Consider the following 23,911-nt stretch of genomic DNA (forward strand, 5'->3'; position numbering starts at 1 on the left):
TGTTTATGTGTAGTATTTCATAAAAGTCTACTGTCTGTTTTTGACGGCAAGAACATTAATCTCAAGGTATTTTGTTATGTATGTGCTGTCTTTACGACAGTTATTTAGTTTATAATATTTTCGCTTAGTAATTCATTCAATAGTATTTTCTAGTTAGAATTAGAAGTGTTTAAAGTGTATTCATTGCATGTAAAATATATCGGCATGCGATGACGTCACATCCGGTTTCGCCGCGTCTTGTGGGAAAACACCGGTTTGAAATTAGCGCGAGGGTGGGGGCTTTCCACGAGGCTCACCTGAGCACAAGCAGTTTTGCAGGCATGAGAAATCACAGTGAGAGCAACGCTGTAAGTTAATAGATAATCGATATATTGAACTAAGATGTTAATAGTGATCCTGTTAGAGGTAACGTCGGTAGATAATGTTTATGCTTTCGTTAGTTAAAGAGTCGCGGATAGTTTGCATGGAAGTGTATTTAAAGTAGTCAATGGAGCAGGTAAACTCTCCCTGTATACTGCACCTTAGTGTAATGTAGTTATAGTCACCTTTGCAAGTATTTACACTTGAAATGTGATATTAAGGAAGGAACAAATACTGTATCAATCTTGTATTGTTTTATCAACAGTTTTCACCATATGTTAATGTGAAGAGTGAACAGTAAATGGTTAATCTTACTGCGATCTGGTTCTTATTAACTGTGGTTTATCCGGACGTTAAATTCGGCGTTTCGTTACACCCGAAGGAGAACGTGACAGTGAAAAAGCGGCATTATCAGGTGTTTCAAGTGCTGCAATGTCAGCTCAATCCAGCATCAAGTCGACGCCGCCCAGCGACAAGGGCGGTAAACCGACATCAAGTAAGCCCACCCGGGCGTTATCAGGTGTTCCAAGTGCTGCAATGTCAGCTCGATCCGGGATCAAGTCGATGGCGCCCAGCGACAAGGGCAGTAGAACGACATCAAGTAAGTCCACACAGGCAAGAGCCAAGGCAGAAGCCGCCAAGGTGCGACTGCATTACGCCAAACAAGAAGCAGTTTTGAAAATGAAACTGGCCACCAAAGAAGCCGAAAAGGCCGCCAGAGAAGCCGAAACCCAGTTGGAAATGGCAAAAATATCGACAGAGTTGCAAGTGCTGCAGCTGGAAGGAGAAGGAGAAGCTGCCATGGTGGAAGCAGAGTACATAGAAGAAGCTGAAGGGTCGCGTGATCTGACCGAAACAAGTTCTGCTTTAGAAAGGACCAGACTGGAACGCACGAGCGACTATGTACAATATCAAGCAGACAGGCAGGCTCGTCTCCCCTCTCCATACCTATTCGATAACTTCCCCAGCTACGAGGAACCTCAGAGAGTCACGATTGCATCACATCCATACGAGGAAGGAAATTTACCCTCGCGGCCCCGCGATGAAGTCAAGAATGAAAGAGCTGACAACCGATATACTTTGACACCAAAGTTACAAAGTTCGATGCGAAGAGACGCGGAGGTTGAATCCAGGATGGCAAATTCCATGAGAAACGTGCGTTCTCAGTCATATGGGCGCCAACGTACTTCTCCAGCCCGCATGCCGCTTGCGGCCGATCCCACGCTGCAGTATTTAGCACGACGGGATCTCGTCACTTCGGGACTGTACCAGTTTGACGATAAACCCGAAAATTACCGTGCTTGGCTCTCCACATTCACCAACGTGATTGACGGGGTCCAGCTCAGTGCAACCCAAAGGTTGGACCTTATGGCGAAATGGCTGGGGAAAGAATCACGCGACCAGGTGAGACGCATGCGTTCAGTGTACATCAACAAACCTGAGCTAGCCTTAAGCGAAGCGTGGGAGAGACTTTGGGAGAGATATGGGTCCCCCGACATTATTGAAGGGGCGCTATATCGACGTCTGGAAAACTTTCCTAAGGTGTCAGCCAAAGATCACTTTAAGTTAAGAGAATTCGGAGATTTACTCATGGAGATCCAAGGCGCCAAAGAAGATGGCTATTCAGCTGGTCTAGTATTCCTAGATACTCCATCCGGGATTAGACCAATTGTGGACAAACTTCCATTTGGGCTGCAGGACAAGTGGCTGACTGTTGCCTCAGAGTACAAGGAAGACCACGATGGTCGATTTCCTCCCTTTGAGCTCCTCACTAGGTTTGTGTGCAAGGAGGCGAAGAGGCGAAACGACCCTAGCCTTGTAGGTCCAGGAAGCAGTTCGATTTACACCAAGCCAGGCAGATCCGTTTCGAATGTTTTCAACATTGATAAACCCGTGTCAGTGCTCAAGACCGAAGCCCTTACGACTAACAACGACCCTGGCAAGTATTGTCCATTGCATAACAAACCTCACCCCCTGAAAGCATGCAGAATGTTTAGGGAAAAACCCCTTGAAGAGAGGACGGCTCTTCTCAAGGAGAAAAGAATATGTTTTAGATGCTGTTCCTCAACCTCTCACCTCGCCAGAGAGTGTACGATCGCCGTGAAGTGTCCGGAATGTGGCAGCCCAGATCACGTCGAGGCCATGCATCCCGACCTGTCACCACAAACCGAGAGCGCTCCTTCACCCCCACAACAGGACGGCGGGGAGGGAGAGGCTCACTCTAGGTCAATAGCTGTCAGCACGAACTGTACCGAAGTTTGCGGTCAAGCTCAGTCAAGTCGTTCTTGTTCCAAGATCTGCCTCACTAAGGTGTACCCTAAAGGAGCCAAAGACAAGGCCATCAAAGCCTATGTGATTCTGGATGATCAGAGCAATCGTTCACTAGTCAGTCCAGAGTTCTTTAAATTGTTCAACATTGAGAGTGAGCGGTTCCCATACTACCTCAAAACTTGCTCAGGCAACATGGAAACCCAAGGAAGGAAGGCAGAAGGCATCCAGATCGAGTCCCTGGATGGTAAAGTCGTCATCTGTCTCCCTCCGCTCTTAGAGTGCAATGAAATCATGAATAACCGCGCTGGGATCCCGACACCAAGTGCGGTGCTACACCAGCCGCATCTCCACCACATCGCCAAACACATCCCAGAACTGGATCCGAAAGCGGAAATACTCCTGCTATTAGGAAGAGATGTTATCCAGGTACACAAGGTTAGGCAGCAGATCAATGGACCACTCAACGCCCCCTTCGCGCAACGTCTGGATCTGGGCTGGGTGGTGATAGGAGAGGTGTGTCTCGGTGACGTACACAAACCGATGGTTAACACACTCAAGACCAATGTGCTAGAGAGTGGCCGCCATTCAATCTTTCAACCCTGCCCGAGTGTCCCGTGCATCAAGGAAGCACAACAAGGCGTTAACAAGCGCGAGGCAAGCGACGAGTCGCTGGGCCAGTCAGTCTTCGCTCTAACGAAGTATGACAACAAACTTGCGCAATCAGCTCAAGATACCATTTCTTTAAAAACCAAAGACACCAAGGTCTTCAGAGATGAAGCAAATAATGGGGTTGCCCCATTGCCAATCAGAGAACCACGCCAGCGCTCACCAGATAACAAAGAGCAGGCAGTCAAACGGTTCACGTCCTTACGGAAAACCCGGAAAAGGAAACCTGAGATGCAGCAACGCACCCGATTGACCCACGAGGTACTGTGCACCCTAATGGCAGAGGTCACAGCCATTATGAACTCACGACCACTCCTACCTGTGTCTTCTGACCCAGAAAACCCCTTTATACTTTCGCCATCAACGCTCCTTACGCAGAAGGCAGGAGCACCTCCTCCACCAGGAGACTTCTCAGACAAGGATTTGTACACAAAGCAATGGAGACAAGTCCAGGCTCTGGCAAATCAGTTTTGGTCCCGCTGGAGACAGAAATATCTACACTCGTTGCAACAGAGACAAAAGTGGACAGAACCCCGAAGGAATCTTCAAGTTGAAGACTTAGTCCTGCTCAGGGACAAGCAAGCCACCCGCAACAGCTGGCCAATGGCCAGAATCACTGCTACATTCCCTAGCGAGGATGGACATGTCAGGAAGATCGAATTGAAGACTACCGACCAAGGCGATGTGAAAATTTACCAAAGGCCAGTTACAGAAGTTATTCTACTTCTACCCAATGACTGATTAAGAGACTAAGTTTTGTACTCTGCTCATTGTGACCTTACGAAGGTCAAGCGGGGAGTGTGCTGTCTTTACGACAGTTATTTAGTTTATAATATTTTCGCTTAGTAATTCATTCAATAGTATTTTCTAGTTAGAATTAGAAGTGTTTAAAGTGTATTCATTGCATGTAAAATATATCGGCATGCGATGACGTCACATCCGGTTTCGCCGCGTCTTGTGGGAAAACACCGGTTTGAAATTAGCGCGAGGGTGGGGGCTTTCCACGAGGCTCACCTGAGCACAAGCAGTTTTGCAGGCATGAGAAATCACAGTGAGAGCAACGCTGTAAGTTAATAGATAATCGATATATTGAACTAAGATGTTAATAGTGATCCTGTTAGAGGTAACGTCGGTAGATAATGTTTATGCTTTCGTTAGTTAAAGAGTCGCGGATAGTTTGCATGGAAGTGTATTTAAAGTAGTCAATGGAGCAGGTAAACTCTCCCTGTATACTGCACCTTAGTGTAATGTAGTTATAGTCACCTTTGCAAGTATTTACACTTGAAATGTGATATTAAGGAAGGAACAAATACTGTATCAATCTTGTATTGTTTTATCAACAGTTTTCACCATATGTTAATGTGAAGAGTGAACAGTAAATGGTTAATCTTACTGCGATCTGGTTCTTATTAACTGTGGTTTATCCGGACGTTAAATTCGGCGTTTCGTTACACCCGAAGGAGAACGTGACAATGTACTTGGACAATAAATTTGCTTTGAACTTTTTTAGCCATAATGTTGACTATGCCTGATCAGCTCTGCCTTTCTAAATGCACATAGATTCTATCTCTTTTGCATTTTCTCCAATTATTTCTTTATCACTGATTCTACCATTCCAGCTTGTAGTTACTTGAGTTCTTAACTAAAGGAAGAAATTTAGTTACCACTAGTCTTCTGGCATCTCACAAAAGTGAGTGTAAAATTCCTTTTCAGAGCTCTGTTTACCTCCTCCCTTTCTGCACATAACATCCTGAAGTCGACCTCATTTAGCCCTGAGGACTTATTAACCCTTGTATGTTCAATGACATCTAACAAATCTCTTATTGATGAGCAATGCACACAAAATGCTGGAGGAACTCAGCAGGCCAGGAAAAGGTCCCGAAGAAGGATCTCAGCACAAAACGTCAACTGTTTACTCTTTTCCATAGATGCTGCCTGGGCTGCTGAGCTCCTCCAGCATTTTGTGTGGTTGCTCTGCATTTCCAACATTTGCAGATTTTCTCGTGTTTGTGGCTCTTATTAATAATGTACTCTGGACCTTCTGGAATGCAGTATCTTCCACATTTTTCTTGTTGAATACAGATGAGAAATATTTATTTATGACCATGCCCAAATTCCTGGGCTCCACGCACTGATTAACACTTGGAAGAGCCACTCTTTCTCTAGCTACAATTTTTCTCCTAATATGTAAAGAGAGTACCTTATGATTCTCTGTAATCTTACTTTCAAGGCTATTTCATGGCTCCTTTTACCCTCTCAATTTCTTTCTCAAGTTCTCTTCTTCTACCTCTGTGTTCCTCAATAGACCTGCTTAGTTCCAGTTGCCATTGCCTGCCATACATTCCATTTTTCTTCCCTGATCAAACTTTCAATTTCCTCACTTAGAAATTTAGCCTTCATTTAAGACCACAATGTCTAGATCATTGTTGGGTCTCTAAAATTATTTCACAAAAATACTGCAGTTGTTCAAAAGGGTGGCATAGCCTTAAGTGCAATTGTGGGTTGGCATAGCTTTGAGTACAATTGAAGGCTTTCCCATGGTACCACCTGAAATACAAAGAATGCATAATTAAAGAAACATGCTTCTTCTTAGTTAAATAATGTCTTAGGTTTTTAATTTTGCTAACTTTTCAGTTCTCTTCAAGGCCTCTGTCCTATCTTTGTAATCCTCAGTTCATAACTCCCACTGTCAATTTACAATACTGACTTTAGAATTATCTGCAGAGTTTAGCTACCATTGATATTCATGTCTCCTGTTTCCAAAGCTAACAGTCCTGCAGTTCCCTCTCTAAATCTACTTTTTGCCCCTGCAATATGATTATTTACCTATTCTTCTCTATACTATCTATTCTTCCCTTTTTTTTTGTTGCCATTGCTTCATTTCTGTCAAGGAGTTTGGAAGGTTTTGCTTCATGTGTGCCATATGAATACAAATCTAATATAGATTTTGTTAATGGGCAGGTGAAAAAGATAAGATGACAGCAGAAAGACCATTACAGTTTATCAATACACTCAGAATACATGTCATCATTACTTTAATAACACAGATAACCATAGCAGGCATATTTTCCTCTGTGATTTGATTGTTCTTGGTGAAAGTCCTACACCCAGATCCTCAACTGCCATCTAATCTTGATTTTTAGCTGTACAGACAGCGTCAAACCTCAGTAATTCAAAATGTCAGTGTATATCTTTATTTGCCTGGTTTCTTTTTCAATCTTTTTATTATCATTAATAATATGAACAAAATACAATTGATATATTAATAAAGGGATTACAAACATACAAATTCCCAATACACATGAAAGAATACATAAGCAATGATTACAATATAAATGAGTTTTCCAAAAACATGAACCATACAGTATATGTATGAACAAGGTAAATCTAGGTATTTCATAATATATAATATAAAAAACACAGAAAAAAGAAAAAAATGTTATGCAAAAATAACTAAACTACTAATCTAATAGCTAATACAGAAAAAAAAGCAAAAAAAAGAAAGAAAAACTAGAAAAAGAAAAAAAAGGGCTGTTTATAATATCTCACAAGAATACATAATCATCAGTGTCATCAACTCCGATCCTCTCAACATAAATAAGATTAAAGCTGGAAAATCAAATAAGCTTGGAACAGGATCAAATTACATCATATGAAAATATTGAATAAATGGTCTCCATATCTTTTCAAATTTAGTAGAAGATTCAAATACACCACTTCTAATTTTTTCTAAATTTAAGCATAACATAGTTTGAGAAAACCAATGAAATACGGTGGGAGGATTAATTTCCTTCCAATTCAGCAAAATAGATCTTCTAGCCATCAGAGTGAGAAATGCAATCATTTGACAGGTGGAAGAAGATAAATGAAGTAATTCCATCATTGGTAAACCAAAAATTGCGGTAATAAGATGGGGTTGTAAATCGATGTTCAATACCGCAGAGATAATATCAAAAATATCTTTCAAATATTTTTTCAAAAGCGGACATGACCAAAACATATGAGTTAAAGACGCAGTTTCAAATTGACATCTATCACAAATAGGATTTATATAAGAATAAAAATGAGCTAATTTATCCTTGGACATATGGGCCCTATGTACGACCTTAAATTGTATTAATGAATGTTTGGCACATATAGAAGATATATTAACTAATTGAAGAATTCTATCCCAATTCTCAATAGGAATAATAAGATTAAGCTCTCTTTTCCAATCATTTTTGATCTTATAAAGGGGCTTTGAACGTATCTTCATAATTATATTATAAAGTTTTGATATAAGCCCTTTTTGAAAAGGGTTAAATTCGAACAAACTCTCCAAAATATCTGAAGGCACAAAATTTGGAAACGTAGGAAGTACAGTACTTAAAAAATGCCTAATCTGTAAATATCTAAAAAAATGAAATCTAGGCAAATTATATTTATTAGATAATTGCTCAAAAGACATAAAACAATTGTCCAAAAATAAATCAGAAAATCTTAGTAATCCCTTAGTTTTCCAAGCCGAATAAGCTTGATCTATAATTGAAGGGTGGAAAAAGCAATTAGATACAATAGGAATAGTTAAACCGAATTGAGTCAACCCGAAAAATTTCCGAAATTGAAACCATATACGTAAAGTATGTTTAACTATCGGGTTGTCAATTCATTTCGGCAATTTAAAAAGAGCAAAAGGGAGAGAAGTCCCTAAAATAGAACCCAGAGCATAACCTGGTACCGATTTAATTTCCAAACTCACCCACTGAGGGCCAAAAGATCCAACCCAGTCTTTCAACCAACATAACAAATATCTAGTATTAACTGCCCAATAATAAAATCTGAAATTAGGTAATGCTAACCCACCTTCCTTCTTTGTCTTCTGTAAATATATTTTACCTAACCTGGGATTTTTATTCTGCCCTATATATGAGGAAATTTTTGTATCAACATTAGTAAAAAAAAAGATTTCGGAATAAAAATTGGTACCGCTTGAAAAATATATAAAAACTTAGGTAAAATAACCATCTTAATAGCATTAATCCTACCTATCAGAGATAAAGCTAATGGTGACCACTTAGTAAACAAGCCTTTAATCTGATCAATTAAGGGTAAAAAATTAAACCTAAGTAAATCTTTATGGTTTTTTGTGATTTTAATCCCTAAGTAAATAAAAGAGTCATTAACTAATTTAAAAGGTAAATTTCCATAAATTGGGACCTATCTATTCAAAGGAAACAATTCACTCTTATTGAGATTTAACTTCTACCCAGAAAACTCACTAAATTGAGCCAACAATGATAGAACTGCTGGAATAGATTTCTCAGGGTTAGAAATGAATAATAATATCATCTGCATACAAAGATAACTTATGAATATCTGTCCCATGATTAATACCCGAAATATCCTGTGATTCTCTGATGGCAATTGCCAAAGGTTCTAAAGCACTGTTAAATAGTAATGGGCTAAGAGGACATCCTTGTCTAGTGCCCCGAAATAAATGAAAAAAGGGAGATTTTTGATTATTAGTAAACACTGAGGCTACTGGAGTGTGATAAATCAGTTTAATCCAGGAAATGAATGTCAGACTAAAATTAAACTTCTCCAACACATTAAATAAGTAAGGCCATTCAACTCTATCAAATGCTTTTGCCTCATCTAATGAAATCACACATTCTGAAGTGCTATGTGAAGGAGTATAAACAATATTCAGTAATCTCCTAACATTGAAAAAAGAATAGCGATTTTTAATAAAACCGGTTTGATATTCCGAAATAATTTGGGGTAATACCTTCTCCAACCTGGATGCCAGTAACTTGGAAAAAATCTTGGAGTCTACATTCAATAAAGATATTGGTCTATAGGATGCACAGTCAGTAGGGTCTTTATCTTTCTTCAGTATTAAAGAAATGGAAGCTCTATAAACAGACTGTGGCAAATTCCCCAATCTAATTGCTTCCTCAAAAACCCTGCATAACCAAGGAGAAAGAGTAGCGGAAAAATATTTTTAAAAATTCCCATCTGGACCTGGTGCTTTCCCAGAATTCATTGAGGAAATAACCTCTTTGATTTCTGCATCCGTAATAGGAGTATCTAATATTGAAAGATCATCGGATGATAATTTTGGAAAATTCAATTTCCCAAGAAAATCACACATGGTATTATGTTCCTGAGGGAATTCAGATTGATACAGGGAGGTTTAAAAGTCTTGAAATGACTTATTTATCTCATCATGGTTAACTGTCAAATCCCCATTCTGCTGATGAATCTTAGTGATTTGACGATTAACCAAAGCATTCTTCAACTGACTAGCTAACAGTTTACCTGATTTATCACAATGTCTATAAAAATCAGATCTGGTTTTCATTAATTGATTTTCAATCAGAGATGTAAGTAATAAACTATGTTCCGTTTGAAGTTCAACCCTTTGTTTGTAAAGCTCCTTACTAGGAGTGATCGAATATTTCTTGTCAATCTCTTTAATTTTATTGACCAATAAAAGAGTTTCCTTCTTAATGCGTTTTCTCAAACCAATGGAGTAAGAGATAATCTGTCCACGTATATACACTTTAAAAGTGTCCCGAAGTGTTCCGCAAGAAATATCATTCGTGGAATTAGTTGAAAAGAAGAAATCGATCTGTTCCTTCATAAATTTAATAAAGTCCGGATCTTGCAGTAAGGTAGAGTCAAATCGCCATTGTCTAACATTAGAAGCTGTGGCTGGTGGAGTTTCAAGATGGCGACGTAAACATCTGCCTTTTAGGCGCTCTTCATTTTTTCAACTATAATCACCCTTTAATCAAATCTTTTCGAACTTAAGCATATGGGTTGATACATATGATTAACTTTTTTTTTCTAAAACAATATTTGATCTAATCTTGTCAAACTTAAAATGGCTACAAGCAAGAAATCGTCTAAGGATCCTTTATCCATCGACGCAATTTCTAATCTTCTGGATATTAAACTGGATACTAAACTTGCAAGTTTGGAAAGTAAAATGGAAAGTAAAGCAACAAGTTTGGAAAGTAAACTGGCAAGTTTGGAAAATAAGCTTACCACGAAAATGTCTGAACTTGAAGGAATTATTAGATCGCTTGATACTAAGCTTCAATCGCAGGCATCAGATATTCAACGGCATGAAAATAAGATCACGACTCTTGAAAAATTAATTTGTGAAAAAATACGTACAATTGAAACGTTGGAGAAGAAGGTACAGTCGACTGCTAAAACAGTAGATCAGTATAAGTTTAAAATTACCGATCTTGAAAACCGATCTCGCAGACAGAATTTGCGAATCATCGGGCTCCCCGAAAAAGTTGAGTCCGGTGATTTAACTGAATTTTTCTCTAACTTGTTGTGGGAAATTTTCGGTGCTGAAGGTTTGCATGCTAAACCTGTTATCGATCGTGCTCACAGAGTTGCGAGATTTTCGGCTGCGAGAGACAAACCACGAGCTGTGATTGTTCGCCTCCATTATCCTTGGGAGAAAGAGCTTTTAATTCGATTAGCTTGTCAAAAAGGTACGATTTCTCACAAAAACAATAAGTTTCGTATTGTTGAAGATTATTCATTTGAAGTAATGAAAGCGAGAATCGCTTTTAAACCAGTGATGGCAGAGATTCATTTGATTGGACTTAAACAAGCTTTAAGATACCCAGCGAATCTCAGGATTACGTTGAATGACAACAGTCAGCAATTTTTTAACACTCCGGAAGAAGCGAAGAAATTCGTCGAAGAATATCGATCTTCTAGTGCAAGGTGAACTATGTGTTATGTTGAAGATTTCTTGGAGAGAAGATGCCATTTCAGTTTGGGCTTTAACCTATGAAGCTGTGTTATAGCTTCTTACCCTGATCTACGGATCTGGGTTTTTTTTATTATTATTATCATCGTTTATAGATGCTCTTTTAATTTTTTTATAATGTCTTTTTTTTATTCTTTTTTCTGTTTTGGCTATACACGTTTATATTTTGTAATAATGATTCACTTTTTTTTAATATGTCGTTTCTTCTTCCCATAAGACTTTGCTTTCCATAAGCATTTATTTGTTTGCTTGTACTTGGAAATGGGACAAATGTTTTGGATTTTTTGGACTTTTTTTATATTGTAGTATCTATTAAATCCTTTTTTTAATCCTATTTTGAAACTTTTTTATTAATTTTTTTTAATAGATTACTGAACTTACATTTATATTTTGTAATATGTTTTTTTCAAAATGTCGTTTCTTCTTCCCATAAGTCTTTGCTTTTGAAACGTCATTTTTCTTGTATTTGAATATGGATTTTTTTAAAGGTATATTACACTTTCAAATTTTAATGTTTATACTTTTTTATTAATGATCGTTTGCTTTATTATATTAATTTTTTTTCATTCTGACTGATACATATATTCTCTTTTTACAACCCTGTATTTATATCTGGGTGTTATATAGTTTTTTTTTATCTTTTCATGGAGCTGCCATCTTGAAATGGGGGTAATATTAGTATTAGTTTGTGCGCCTGCCGCTTGGCTTTTTTTCGAGGGGTTGAGCGAGGGGGTAGGGATCTTTTTTCACGCTTTTGCTTTTTATTTTTTTGCTTTTAGTTCATGGGCCGACCTTAAATTATTAATATTGGTGAGGTGTCATGTTCTCCGGTTGCTCCTGTATCATTTTTCCTTCTTCCTGAATTATGGGTTATGTGTTTTTTTAACCTTTTATGATATATACAATTAATATTGGCATGATGGATAAGTCTATTAATTTTATTTCTTGGAATACTAATGGCTTAAATCATCCGATTAAGCGTAAAAAAATATTTAAAGTATTCCATTGACTAAATGCTAATATTATCTTTGCACAGGAGACCCATATTAGGAGGGAGGATAATCAACGCTTTTTTAGGTTCTGGATGGGTCAACAATTTCATTCGAATTGTACTGCCAAAATTAGGGGTGTGTCTATTTTTATAGACCCCTCAATTTTGTTTATACATCATGAAATTATATCTGATCCACAGGGCAGATTCTTGTTGATTACTGGTTCACTTTTTAACTGAAAAGTGGCTCTAGTTAATATTTATGCTCCAAACTTTGACTGTCCTGAATTTTTTAAACGTTTATTTACTGCCCTTCCTAATCTAAATGAATATATGTTGATAATGGGTGGAGATTTCAATTGTTGTTTGAATCCTTTGATGGATAGATCTAAACCTATTCAAACTCTTCAGAATAGATCAGCTTTATTTATTAACTGTTTTATGGTTAATTCGGAAATTACTGAAATATGGCAGTTTTTGAACCCTAAAGATAAAGAATTTTCGTTTTTTTCACATGTATATCATAGTTATTCTAGAATTGATTATTTCCTTATTGATCTTCGTTTATTAACAGATGTTAATGATTGTAAATATGATTCTATTGCTATTTTGGATCATGCACCTTTGAAGTTATCTATCAAAATTTCGGACTCTTCCATTAATACTAGATCTTGGAGACTCAATCCTACTTTGTTTCAAGATCCAGAATTTATTACCTTCATAAAACAGCAAATTGACTTATTTTTTTCAACAAACTATACCGAAGAGATTGACAGAGGAATACTTTGGGATTCTTTTTAAGGCTTTTATTCGTGGACAAATTATCTCATATTCTGCTGGTAAAAGAAAACAAAGATATTTAGATATAGCTTTATTGATGGATAAAATTAAAGAAATTGATAAGATTTATTCCGTGACTCCTACCAAGGAACTTTATAAGAAGAGAGTTGAGCTTCAAATGGAACATAGCTTACTATTATCTTCTTCAATTGAGAATCAATTAATTAAAACCAAGGCTCAATTTTATATTCATAGTGATCGAACGGGTAAATTGTTAGCTAGTCAATTAAAGGCTATTTCGACTAAGCGACAAATTATTAAAATTCGTAAACAAGACGGTAATCTGATTACTGATCATAAAGAAATTAATAATACTTTCCAAGATTTTTATAAATCTTTGTATCAATCAGAATTTGATGGTGATCTGTCTATGATGGATAATTTTTTTAACAATTTGAATATTCCCAAACTGACAGATGAAGATCGAAGTTTATTTGATGCTCCTATTTCTATGGCTGAAGTAGGAGAGGCTATCTTATCGATGAATTCAGGGAAAGCTCCTGGCCCCGATGGCTATATTATAGAATTTTTAAAAACTTTTTCTTCTTTGCTTTCCCCTTGGCTATGTGAAATCTTTAATGATGCATTCATTAAGAAGAGACTACCCCAGTCTTTTTATGAAGCTACTATTTCTTTAATTCTTAAAAAAGTTAAGGATCCTACTTTGTGTGCATCTTATTGCCCTATATCGTTACTAAATGTAGACTCTAAGATTCTTGCAAAAATTTTAGCTATTAGGTTAGAAAAGGTACTATCACAGATTATTTCAGGAGATCAAACTGGTTTCATTAGGAACCAATATTCCTTTCTTAATTTTAGAAAATTGATTAATATAATTTATACTTCCTCACCCACAACCCCAGAATATGTTATTTCATTAGATGTTGAAAAAGCTTTTGGTAGAGTTGAATGGACATACTTATTCAATGCCTTGAAAAATTTTAATTTTAGTTCTAATTTTATATCATGGATTAAATTAATATATTATAAACCTGTTGTTTCTGTTCTTACGAATAATTATAGATCCTCTTTTTTTCAATTATCTCGTGGTACGAGACAAGGTTGTCCCTTAAGTCCTTTATTATTTAATATTGCATTAGAAACTTTAGCCATTGCTATTCGTGAATCTCCTAATATTTTTGTTATTACCCGTAATGAGAAATTATACAAGTTATCACTCTATGCTGATGACTTGTTGTTATATATTTCTGATCCTGATAGGTCTATTCCCGCTATTCTATCCTTGTTGGTTCAATTTGGTAGTTTTTCTGGTTACAAACTAAATTTGGATAAGAGTGAACTATTCCCTTTAAATGCACAAACTTTACTGAATGACAGGATAACATTTAAAGTTGTTACTGACAATTTTATTTATTTAGGTATAAAAATTACCAAGAAATATAAAGACTTATTCAGATTGAATTTTTTACCTATGCTTCATCAAATTCAACAACTTACTCTAGATGGTCTCCTTTATCCTTATCATTGGTTGGTCGGATCAATGCTGTTAAAATGAAGATTTTACCGAAATTTTTATATTTATTTCAAGCCTTACCAATTTTTATTCCTAAATCTTTTTTTGATAGCATTGATTCAAAAATTTCCTCATTTGTGTGGCAAAGTAAAAACCCCAGATTAAGTAAAAGACAGTTACAGAAATCTAAAAAAGATGGTGGTTTAGCTTTACCCAATTTTAGATTTTACTATTGGGCGAATAATATTCGAAATTTAATATATTGGAAACTAGATTTAGATTTACCATTGTGCCCACAGTGGGTAAATTTAGAATGTAATGATGCACAAGGATATTCTTTATTTTCTGTTCTTGGTTCTTCTCTCCCTGCTGATTTAGTTAAACTTAATAAACAGATATCTAACCCTATTGTCAAACATACATTACGAATTTGGTTTCAATTTCGTAAGTTTTTTACTCTGAAAAACTTCGTTCTTGATAGCCCTATCTTACTTAATTTTTTCTTTAAACCTTCTTTAACAGATCAAGCTTTTAGCATATGGAAAAGGAAAGGTGTAATATGTTTTCGTGATCTTTTCTCTGAAGGTAGTTTGATGTCTTTTGACCAACTTTCTAACAAATTTAAGTTACCTAAATCTAACTTTTTTAGATATTTACAAATTAGAAATTTTTTGTGTAAAGTTTTACCATCCTTTCCTAATTCAACTTTGATAGATTTTTCAGATATGATTTTTACTTTAAATCCCTGTCAGAAGGGATTAGTGGCTCTTATTTATAATATGATTATGAAGATACAACCAGAGGTATTGGGCAGAATTAAACAGGAATGGGAAAAAGAACTTCAATACAATATATCAACAGAAAAATGGGAAAATATTTTACAAATGGTTAATTCTTCTTCTATATGTGCTAAACATGCTCTAATACAATTTAAGGTCGTACATAGAGCTCATATGTCTAAAGATAAGCTTGCTCGGTTTTATTCTCATGTTAATCCTCAATGTGTCAGATGTCATTTAGATGTGGCTTCATTGACCCACATGTTTTGGTCATGTCCTACCTTACATAATTATTGGAAGGACATATTTGCTACCATTTCCTCAATTTGGAATATTGATTTACAACCTCATTTTATCACTGCAATTTTTGGTATACCAAATGAAGATGATAGTTGATTCTCCCCTTCAATTAGATGAATGATTGCCTTTGTAACATTAATGGCCAGGAGATCTATATTACAAAATTGGAAAGAAGTAAATCCTCCTACCACATTTCAGTGGTTCTCTCAAACTATTTCTTGTTTCAGTTTAGAAAAAAATTAGAAGTACTGTTTTTGATTCATCAATTAAATTTGAAGAAACTTGGGGACCGTTCATTCGACAAGTTCATATGAATTAATTTGGCTTCTTCCAGACCTTTACTCTTTTTATTCTTGTTCTGGTATGGAGTTGCGGAGTTTCTGACACTATCATATACATATAAACTATTATTATTGCCCATGTTAGTTTAGGTTTATTTTTTTTATTTCTTTAAATATACATTTTTTCTTGTATTTTATACTTTTTTTTTCTTTTGATGGTTATTTTTAATCTTTTTCATGTATAATCAATATAGATTAGATTGATTATTGTACGATCTCTTTTTTGCTGATAGCTTAATAAGATATTGTTATCTTGTTACTAATTTAATTCTAAGTCTAATGTATTCATAACCTATTTAATACTATGTTATGTTTTTTTTTATAAAAATTAATAAAAAGGTTGAAAAAGAAAGAAAGAAAGAAGCCGTATCCATAAATTTAATAGAAAGTTTTAATGGAGCATGGTCAGAGATAGCTATAATATCATAATTACAACCGATTACCAATGGAATAAGACAAGAGTCAATAAAAAAATAATCAATTCTCGAATAAGAATGATAAACATGTGAGAAAAAAGAAAACTCTTTGTCGTTAGGATGCCGAAATCTCCAAATATCAAAAACTCCATTATCAGTCAAAAAGGAGTTAATACAAGTGGCCGACTTATTGGGTAAAGTCTGAATAGATAAAGATTTATCCATCAAAGGATTTAAACAACAATTAAAGTCACCACCCATTATTAACTTATATTCATTTAGATTAGGTAAAAAAGTAAATAAGGACAAAAAAATCAGGACAATCCACATTTGGAGCATAAACATTAACCATAGCAACCTTTTTATTACAAAGTAAACCCGTAATTAACAAAAATCTATCATTCGGATCCGAAAAGATACCGTGTTGAACAAATGCAATAGAGGAGTCAATAAAAATTGAAACTCCCTTTACTTTGACATTCGAATTCGAATTATACTGTTGACCCCGCCAAGACCTAAAAAAGCGATATTTGTCCTCCTTCCTCACATGAGTTTCTTGTACAAAAATGATATGAGCATTAAGTCTTTGGAATACTTTGAAAATCTTCTTTCGTGTAATCGGATGGTTTAAACCATTAGTATTCCAAGACACAAAATTAATGGTCTGAGCCATAATTCTTAAATCAACCCTTTGGTATAAAAAGGGTTAACCAAGTTATAAACTCATGCACCCGGAAGAGGAACAAAAATAAAGAGCGGACCCGGAAGTGACGACATCGTAGACATATTTGAAGTTCAAAAACAGCCCAAATGAAAAAACTAAAACAAACTGGTAAAAGAAAAATAAAATTAGAAAACAGACCATTCCCCACCCCCACAAGAAAAAGAAAAGAAAAAGCCAAAATATGGCTAGAAAAAGGAAAAAATGAGACTAATTCTAATCCTATATCAGCGGAAGATCACTCCGTATATAAAGGATATATCTAAAAAAAACCACCCTGACTTTAAAAATTATAATCACTATACTAAAACCATACTTCTTAATATACTTAGTTGTAAAAAAAAGAATATAATCACTAAAAGCTTTTAAATCGGGTTATAACCCAGACAAAACAAAAAATATTTAAGCTATGATAAGTGATGCATTGTAGGAAGAAGACAAGAGAAAAAAAAAATAACGCTGTGCTGTCTTTACGACAGTTATTTAGTTTATAATATTTCCGCTTAGTAATTCATTCAATAGTATTTTCTAGTTAGAATTAGAAGTGTTTAAAGTATATTCATTGCATGTAAAATATATCGGCATGCGATGACGTCACATCCGGTTTCGCCGCGTCTTGTGGGAAAGTACCGGTTTGAAATTAGCGCGAGGGTGGGGGCTTACCACGAGGCAGACCCGAGCAGAAGTTGTTTTGCAGGCATGAGAAATCACAGTGAGAGCAACGCTGTAAGTTAATAGATAATCGATATATTGAACTAAGATGTTAATGCCGATCCTGTTAGAAGTAACGACGGTAGATAATGTTTATGCTTTCGTTATTTAAAGAGTCGCGGATAGTTTGCATGGAAGTGTATTTAAAGTAGTCAATGGAGCAGGTAAACTCTCCCTGTATACTGCACCTTAGTGTAATGTAGTTATAGTCACCTTTGCAAGTATTTACACTTGAAATGTGATAGTAAGGAAGGAACAAATACTGTATCAATCTTGTATTGTTTTATCAACAGTTTTCACCATATGTTAATGTGAAGAGTGAACAGTAAATGGTTAATCTTGCTGCGATCTGTTTCTTATTAACTGTGGTTTATCTCGACGTTAAATTCGGCATTCGTGACACGCGAAGGAGAACGTTACAGTGAAAAAGCGACATTATCAGGTGTTTCAAGTGCTGCAATGTCAGCTCGATCCAGCATCAAGTCGACGCCGCCCAGCGACGAGGGCGGTAAACCGACATCAAGTAAGTCCACCCAGGCAAGAGCCAAGGCAGAAGCCGCCAAGGTGCGACTGCGTTACGCCAGACAAGAAGCAGTTTTGAAAATGCTGCAGGCCATCAGAGAAGCCGAAATCCAGAAAGAACAGGCCGCCCGAGAAGCCGAAATCCAGAAAGAAAAGGCTGCCAGAGAAGCCAAAATCCAGAAAGAAAAGGCTGCCAGAGAAGCCGAAATCCAGAAAGAAAAGGCTGCCAGAGAAGCCGAAGCGGCTGCCAGAGAAGCCGAAGCGGCCGCCCGAGAAGCCGAAATCCAGTTGGAAATGGCAAAAATATCGACAGAGTTGCAAGTGCTGCAGCTAGAAAGAGAAGAAGAAGCTGCCATGGCGGAAGCAAAGTACATAGAAGAAGCTGAAGGGTCGCGTGATCTGACCGCAGTAAGATCTACTTTAGAAAGGACCAGACTGGAACGCACAAGCGACTATGTACAATCTCAAATAGACAGGCAGGCTCGTCTCCCCTCTCCATACGCATTCGATAACTTCCCCAGCTACGAGGAACCTCAGAGAGTCACGATTGCATCACATCCATACGAGGAAGGAAATTTACCCTCACGGCTCCGTGATGAAGTCAAGAATGAAAGAACCGACAACGCTCCTTCACCCCCACAACAGGACGGCGGGGAGGGAGAGGTTCACTCCAGGACAACAATTGTCACCTCGAACTGTACAGAAGTTTGCAGTCAAACTCAGTCAAGCCGTTCTTGTTCCAAGATCTGCCACACTGAGGTGTACCCTAAAGAAGCACAACAAGACATTACCAAGCGTAAAGTAACCGACGAGACGCTAGGTCAGTCAGTTTTCGTTCAAACCGAGCACGGAAACAAACTTGCACAATCAGCTCAAGATACCATTTCTTTAAAACCCAAAGACACCAAGGTCTTCAGAGATGAAGCAAATAATGGGGTTGCCCCATTGCCTTTCAGAGAACCACGACAGTGCTCACCAGATAACAAAGAGCAGGCAGTCAAACGGTTCACGTCCTTACGGAAAACCCGGAAAAGGAAACCTGAGATGCAGCAACGCACCCGATTGACCCACGAGGTACTGTGCACACTAATGGCAGAGGTCACAGCCATTATAAACGCACAATCATTCCTACCTGTGTCTTCTGACCCAAAAAACCCCTTTATACTTTCGCCATCAATGCTCCTTACGCAGAAGGCAGGAGCACCTCCTCCACCAGGAGACTTTTCAGACAAGGATTTGTACACAAAGCAATGGAGACAAGTCCAGGCTCTGGCAAATCAGTTCTGGCCTCGCTGGAGACAAAAATATCTACCTTTGTTGCAACAGAGACAAAAGTGGACAGAACCCCACAGGAATCTTCAAGTTGGAGGCTTAGTCCTGCTCAGGGACAAGCAAATCGCCCGCAACAGCTGGTCAACGGCCAGAATCACTGCTACAATCCCTAGTGGGGATGGACATGTTAGGAAGATCGAATTGAAGACTACCGACCAAGGCGATGTGAAAATTTACCAAGGGCCAGTTACAGAAGTTATTCTACTTCTACCCAATGACTGATTAAGAGACTAAGTTTTGTACTCTGCTCATTGTGACCTTACGAAGGTCAAGCGGGGAGTGTGCTGTCTTTACGACAGTTATTTAGTTTATAATATTTCCGCTTAGTAATTCATTCAATAGTATTTTCTAGTTAGAATTAGAAGTGTTTAAAGTATATTCATTGCATGTAAAATATATCGGCATGCGATGACGTCACATCCGGTTTCGCCGCGTCTTGTGGGAAAGTACCGGTTTGAAATTAGCGCGAGGGTGGGGGCTTACCACGAGGCAGACCCGAGCAGAAGTTGTTTTGCAGGCATGAGAAATCACAGTGAGAGCAACGCTGTAAGTTAATAGATAATCGATATATTGAACTAAGATGTTAATGCCGATCCTGTTAGAAGTAACGACGGTAGATAATGTTTATGCTTTCGTTATTTAAAGAGTCGCGGATAGTTTGCATGGAAGTGTATTTAAAGTAGTCAATGGAGCAGGTAAACTCTCCCTGTATACTGCACCTTAGTGTAATGTAGTTATAGTCACCTTTGCAAGTATTTACACTTGAAATGTGATATTAAGGAAGGAACAAATACTGTATCAATCTTGTATTGTTTTATCAACAGTTTTCACCATATGTTAATGTGAAGAGTGAACAGTAAATGGTTAATCTTGCTGCGATCTGGTTCTTATTAACTGTGGTTTATCTCGACGTTAAATTCGGCGTTCGTGACACGCGAAGGAGAACGTTACAAACGCCATCTTAAACAAAACCAAAAATATTTTTCAAAAAACCACCATCTTAATAAAAAAGAATTCACCTTTGAAGGGTTAAAAATACACCTTCAAAGGAACAAAAATAATAGTCAAGAATATAGTATAATGGTTAAAGTGTATAAAACAGAACGATTAATATGACGAAAACACACTTTAACTTAAATATAAAGTATAGGATAAACCTACACCAATAACCAGAGACTAAAACTGGTTTGAGGAATCGAAAACCATCTTACACAATAAGAATCACTCATTTATTAGAGTTGAGAGTCTGTAGCAGTAGGGAAGTTCTCCTCCAGATAACTTCTCGCTTATGATGTAGAAAGGAAAACCTGGCTTGGAGCATTCGGCGGAGAGATACTAAACTTTGCAGGGTATAAGAGCGCAGGTTTTAGATTTTTCTCATAACATTCAGCCATCAGCGGTTTAAAAAAAAGCCTTTTCTTCATAACTTCAAGACTAAAATCTTCAACCAAACGGAAATAGTAATCTTGAAATTTAACCATTCCTACCCGCTGAGGCACACGAATAAGTTGTTCTTTGTCGTGTACATAATGAAACCGGACAATTACAACCGAAGGTTTAGCTGTAGCACTCGATGATCAACGCCAAATTCTATGTGCGCGATCAAGTAACGGAGGGTTATTTGGGAAAACCGACGGAAACGCATCTTTTAATAGTTGAGCAAAATATTTTGAAGGCTCATCTTTTTCTATGCCGTCTCGGAGACCAATTATACGTAGGTTCTGTCTTCTGGATCGATTCTCAAAGTCGACACTCTTGGCTTTAAGTGTTTCCACCAGTTTAGTGGTCGAAATTAAATCCTGTTGCAATTTTACAATAGTCAAATCTCGTTTCCGAGGGTCTTCTTGCAGAGATGCAATAAGAACGTGCTGCTGGTTAATTACTAAATCCGTCTTAACCATATAATCTTGAAAAGCCTATATCTTGTTTAAAAATTTGTTGTAGTTCATCAAATTTTTTATCCAAGACCTCCATAAACAGTTCAAAAGTTAATTCAGTGCGTTACGGATGAGCTTGCTTCTTTCCATTATCGTTCGGGTTGTGCCCAGGTTCTCGTCCTTTAGATCGAAGAGCCATTTCTGTTTGCATATCTTCAAAAATTCACAATAAACTCTTAACAATAAGTCCAAAAAAATAGCAAGAATCTTTTGGTGTAGGTAAAAATAAGTTGGATAAGGGTGATCAAAGGTTAAAAAAAGTAAAGGTTATGGTGCGAATCTAAAACAGTACTCACTCCATGAGCGTCTCCAGCTGACTCTACTATTTGCTGGTTTCATTGGAAAAGATCTCTCCAAATGTGAATTGTGATGATTGATTCCAGGAATGAATGTGTTAATGTATAAGTAGTATTTTATGGTTCTGAGCCAGAAGCTTGGAAGAATAAGGAGGGATCTCATGGAAACCTACCAAACATAAAAAGGTCTAGATAGAATTGATATGGAGAGGATATTTCCAATAGCAGGAGAGCCAAGGACTGGAGGGTGCAGCCTCAGTCTATAAGAATATTCCTTTAAGATAAAGATGATGAGGAGGTTTTCAAGCCAGAGGCTGGAGAATCTGTGGAATTCATTGTTACAGATTGCCATGGAGACCGTTATTGGGTATATTTAAAATAGAGGTTGAAAGTATCTTGATTAATAAGGCTGTCAAAGGTTAAGGGGTGAACTCAGAATGGGGTTGAGGGGGAGGATAAATCAACCACAATCGAATGCTCGAGTACACGCAATAGGCCAAATGGCTTAACTCTGCTTCTATGTCTTATGGTCTTATGATTATTTGAAGTCTGTCTTTCACCAGCATTCAACAGAGTAAGTCTGGAATGTTGGCTGCAGTGGTGACCTATAGCTGAAGTAGTATTTTGTACACAGCTATAGGTAATTCTAGGGTTATTGTAATTTACTATTCCTCCTGTTTTACCTGGGAGTTAATAGAAATGGGGTCACGGTAGTAGAAGGATCGTGGATTAGTTTTCAAAAACTCTTTCCTCCCACTTGTGTTGTTTGTCTGACTTCAGAAACAGCAATGACGCTTACTACAAAGCAGCATGGACCTGCTATAATCATTATGCTCCTCCTTGACGGCCGTTTTAATTGCTGGTCTGAAAAGGAGCAGCAATATCTTGAACACAACTCCTTTAAAACCTTTCAAAACTTTCTTGTGAATCTCCTGCCAATGAGTCCAACATCACAAGAGCATTGAATGATGCCAGTTTATCATTAGATTAAAGCTTCCATTGTTCACCGATTTAAAACGCTGAGGGAGATTGAAACGTCGAGGCGAATGCTGAAGGTGAGTGTGAGCTGTTTGCCTTTTAATCGCTTTCGGAGAGGAGAGACTGTCGTTTGACCGCTGGTGGGATCACTCTGCTATCGGAGAGGACAGGCCGCCTTTTGTTTGCTGGTGGAATTGCTCTTCTACGGAGAGGGGAGATTGCCTTTTGATTGCTGATGGGATTGCGCTCTGCCAGAGAGGGAAAGACCTGCCACCATGCCCTGAAAATGTTACCCAGTTTTTCTGAATTTTAGATATGGACTTGGACTATAGGCTTTTTCTCAGTTTAATAATATTTTTATATTCTCTGTTTTTGCCCAAACTTTCTAATTTTTTGTGTGGGTGGGGTGATTTGAGGGTTGATTGTGCTGCCGTTCTTTTCTTGCTTGGTTTTGTGGTTATATGGAGAAGAATTTACATATTTTGATAATAAATGAACCTTTGAGATTCAGCGTAAAAGTTAGTGGTAGAAGTCAGAAAAGTTCAAATAGTCATAACAAGATGACATGATGTGCAGATAACCCAGAGAAATGGTGAGCTGAAGCTAGCAGAAAGAGTGTTGAAGTGGTCAATTAATAGGAGACCATGTATCAGGCTTGAATGGTGGAGTTTGAAAGATGGCCAGCACCAGAACATAATTTTGCTGTGGAGACCGGCAGAGAACCAGCAGTTTTCTGCTCCACATTTGGGTTTATAGTACTTCAGCTGCTTTCCCTCTCATGACAGCCTGCAGCATTTCATTTCAGGGATCACCATCTAGTTTCCACACTGACCGTTATCCAATGTTATTGGTGCAACTATATTCCAGTAAGATCAGTTTTGTTCAGAGTATTTCAATGAATACAAGAGATTCTGCAGATGCTGTTAATCCAGAATAACCCACACAAAATGCAGGAGGAACTCAGCAGCATCTAGGGAGTGGAATAAACAGGCGGTGTCAATGGCTGAGGCACTTCATCCAGACTGGAAAGGAATGGGGAAAAAGCCAGAATAAGAAGGTATGGGGAGTGAAAGGAGTGTAAGCTAGCAGTGATAAGTGAAGCCAGGTAGGGTGGGGAGGTATTTGAACTAAGAAGCTGGGAGGTGGTAAGTGGAAAAGGTAAAGGGCTAAGGAAGGAATCTGGTAGGAGAGAAGAA

The 23,911-nt window shown here is 37.4% G+C and overlaps 1 protein-coding gene across 1 annotated transcript in view; it reads left to right on the plus strand.

The window, feature by feature from the left end:
• The window catches only part of kynu (kynureninase), a 236,497-nt gene that overhangs the window by 42,805 nt on the left and 169,781 nt on the right, over window positions 1-23,911 (plus strand). The window lies entirely within an intron of this gene.

This window comes from Hypanus sabinus, chromosome 5 (genome assembly GCF_030144855.1).
Source record: "Hypanus sabinus isolate sHypSab1 chromosome 5, sHypSab1.hap1, whole genome shotgun sequence".
In the NCBI taxonomy this organism is placed as follows: Eukaryota; Metazoa; Chordata; class Chondrichthyes; order Myliobatiformes; family Dasyatidae; genus Hypanus; species Hypanus sabinus.